Source organism: Myiozetetes cayanensis, unplaced genomic scaffold (assembly GCF_022539395.1).
Source record: "Myiozetetes cayanensis isolate MyiCay16 unplaced genomic scaffold, myiCay2020 scf4, whole genome shotgun sequence".
Classification (NCBI taxonomy): Eukaryota; Metazoa; Chordata; class Aves; order Passeriformes; family Tyrannidae; genus Myiozetetes; species Myiozetetes cayanensis.
Window position 1 is genome coordinate 66,980,961 of NW_026087631.1, and position 3,691 is coordinate 66,984,651.

At 36.5% G+C, this 3,691-nt stretch overlaps 1 long non-coding RNA gene across 1 annotated transcript in view; it reads right to left on the bottom strand.

The window, feature by feature from the left end:
* LOC126647437 (uncharacterized) overlaps positions 1-2,446 on the bottom strand; it is a 40,625-nt gene extending 38,179 nt beyond the window's left edge. Inside the window, exon 1 of the long non-coding RNA XR_007630599.1 lies at positions 2,392-2,446. This is a non-coding gene — a long non-coding RNA (uncharacterized LOC126647437). The remainder of the gene's footprint in view (positions 1-2,391) is intronic.
* Between the last annotated feature and the right edge of the window lie 1,245 nt (positions 2,447-3,691).

The following is a 3,691-nucleotide window of genomic DNA, read 5'->3' on the forward strand; positions in this document are numbered from 1 at the left end:
CTATACTTATATGGTATAAAATAAAATTTTTCACAAGGAAGGCATACCTGACTAACTCTTCAGGTGCCACAACATCTTTACATGGTTTCAAAAAGGAAGACTTTTGGCCCAAGCCACTTGTGATAATTACTGGGACAGCTTAGGAGATATCCATTAGATTTTCTTCATCACAACTGAAGACTGTTCAAATGATTAAGGACCTGAGTATCTGAATCTTAAAATGAGTTAGAAAGGATGGTAGAAACTGATGAATTTTCTTATTGCTTCTCATACTGTATTTGACCTAGCATTAGTATCTGGAACTTACCACCTATGAAAATGAAACCCATGTTTGTTTAAGTGGTAGATAATGAATGTTCTTTCTTGACTAGAGCTTTCCAAATGCACTAGTAAAGGCAACACTCCATTGGGGTATGTTTTGAAGCTTGCAATGATGGGCAACATACACTGAAGAGCAGGAAATTATGATCTTAAAGAGTAGACTAAAGACCCAGAGACATCCATAGAGGTAGGTTTGATCTCTTTATAACACTCATGTGAGTTAAATGAGAAATAAAGGGAGGACAAATGACTCTATAAAGAAGGCCACCATGCAAAGAAATCTACTTTAGTGTAAAATACCCCTAAAATGCTTGTAAAAGCATTAGCCCAAATACATGGAATTTTCAAACAAATTAAGAAGAAGGAATATTGGAAAACTTTTCTCTCAGCCCCAATACTTCTAAGAATCACAAGAAAGAAAAATAAAGAAACTCAAATTGGTGTGAAGGCTCATTAAGGTTGTACCTCTTAAACATCATGAGCACCAAAATCTCCTTCTTTTCTTCTTCCATGAACAAAAGATGAAGCTCAGAATTTCAGTTGTCTTGCCATAATGAAACAAGCAACACATGTCACATAAATAGTTCTCAAGACATTCCCTTGTGTCTTATGCCCTTGAAGTAATTTGCTTTCTTATTACTTTTCTTTTTGACTTCAAAATAAAGAACCAACCTCCCCTTTTCTTCCCATCCTAAAATCTGCATCGCTTTGCAACATAAATCTGATGTGTTTCAGGAACTGAAATGAAAAAAACACTCTTCAAGTGAAAAAAACGTGTCTGATATTCTGGCCACTGGAAAGGAATCCCAAGACATGGACAAATGTTTTTCCATTTTTGTTTTTGAAAATGCCAGTGAGGTGGCCTTCCAAAGGCAGGTTTTCATTGCTGTGTCAGTAGAGGGCTATTCTTTTTTTTTCTCTCATATACATACAGCAAACAAATAAGTAATTGATAATGACATTTAAATGCTGTACCTCTTTTCCTCAGCTGGAACTGTGCTGTCAGTTCTTCCTGTGGATAGTTTTACAGCAAACTGCTGAAAGTCATGTAAAATTTCTAATTTTTTTTTTGATGCTGAGTCTGCAAGGCTCGTGAACATATGTGGACATTCCTCTTTTATAATGAAGATACTTTTCCCACTCACAGAACCCAAAATCAACATAATCTGAGGTATGAAGCAATATGTTAGCAGGACACTTTCCTCAGCCTTACCAGGCTTTTTTTTTTTTTTTTCCTGAAAACTCCTAAGCAGTAACTGATTTCTTGTTTCTTTAGTGTCTGTTCTGTAAGTGAATATCAGGACTTGCTTATAAGTTTATATGCCCAACAGTATACATATACCTTTTGGTTTCATGCAAAAGGTACTTCTTGCACACACACAGACAAAATGTAGTCCATCATGCTCAGAATTATTGCTTGAAATACGAGACTATTTCACTGACAGAAATAGAAGGTAGCTTTTAAAAATGTATCAAAACATGAAAATAAGCACCTGAAGTTGATCTAGAAATGCAGTTAGAAGAGTCAGGTTCCTAATTCCATTTTCTCTCCAAAAGTGGTAATGTATTTTTGCAAATCCTATTAGGTGCCTCCCTGCACCTTTGGAGCCTAAATGCAGCTGTAAATCTGACTGTCAAGCCCTACTTTCTGGAAGCTGGAAAACTGCCTCTTTCACTGTATAATTACTGCCATTCCAATCCATGAAGGAGGAAACACAGGTCCATGAATTTGTCACTGATACAGATTAAACAAATCCTGGACTGTATGTAAGATTTGGGGGACACATTAAGAGAAAAAAGGAATTCTGATGGTAGGGGGGAAAAAAAAAACCAAACAAAACCACAAAAAACCAAAAACACAAAAAACCACGCAAACCCAAAAATTTCAGCAAGGTTAAGTGGTAATATTTTTTTATAAATACATATCTGTCTACTCATCCACCTCTTTATAACCTCTTTTGAACTACCTCCTGTAGTGATGACAAAATATTCAGCTTTTATCAAATAGTTGGATAATAAAGGGAGAATGCATTTTTTACCCCTTTGATGGAGAAGCAGCCATGTACTCACCTCTTATGAGACATGAGAAAATCAATCCAAATTATATTAATGCCCTATGTTCAGGAAAATCTTCAGTCGGAGCTCATCTCTTGTCAGGAAGCCCAACAGCATGCCACAAAACTGTAGGAAACCAAGCATCACATGCTCCATCACCAGGGGAAGATATGTTTTTCATCTGCTTGAGGTTGTTCAGGATTGTTTCCAGATGTTTTCAGAGTAGACAGGGCAGTTGGAACCAATGTGCTTTTTCCTTTTCTTCTATTCTGCAACTTGAGAAGGTTCTGCAAGGGTCTTTTTATGAGTATTTTTTAAGATAACATACTTACTTGGCATTAAAAAAAAAATAAATAAATCATCTTTCATGATTACCAGGGCAAATCAATGTTTTTCTATGCAACTGCTTTCCATATTCATTCACTGACTGTGACCATGACTCCACTGGTGTCAGCGAAAAGACCTCTTATAAGCTCAGCTTATCTGCCACTTAAAGTGGGACATTTCGCCAGGGTAGAGGCATATCCAGACTGACTTTTAAAGGAAGCTGGACAGACATCTTACAAAATCCTCCTTCATGCCACCAACCGGGCAGGAGACTTTTCAAAGTGTTCCTGGATTAATTAACATTCAATGAAATGTATCGATGGCTTTTTATCTATTCCTCTGAAATATTTTGATTCGTAAATCGTTATGTGTGTGAGTTAGGGTAAATATGGCACCTAACTTATCTCCCAGGTGGATAAACTGTAAAACATGGTGCATCTGGATGAGTTTTTGTTGTTATTGGTGTTCTTTTCATATGCAGCTCGGTGTGCCTTTGAAGAACATCAATAGATTTCTTTGATTCTGGAGCAGCAGTGCTAAAATACTCAATACATGATTGAATGGGATGCGTTGTAGGGAAAGATTTGTCAGTAGCAGCCTCCAGCAAAATACAAAGATTATACCACTAGTTTTCAATAGATTTTCTCTATCTGCCTCTGACTCTAAAATTTAGAGGTCTTGCATACCCGTGTCAATTTGAGCCATCTGCTTATCTCAGGATTATAACAAGAAAAATCAGCCACCACAACTATGGCCCTTCTTTTTCCATCATTTTTCAATATTTGATCTCCCAAAGCTTTTCTCATTCTTGCTGGGCAATGTCAGATTCAGTGCTTGTCATTTCAAGTCTGTTCAAATGTTCTTTATTGTCAGTCACAGGTACACACCCCAAAACAAAATTTGCACATACACAAACACATTCAAAGTACTTATCTTCATTTGCTCATCAGATTTTAGCAACGGTTTCATCAAAAAGGAGTAAAAATAA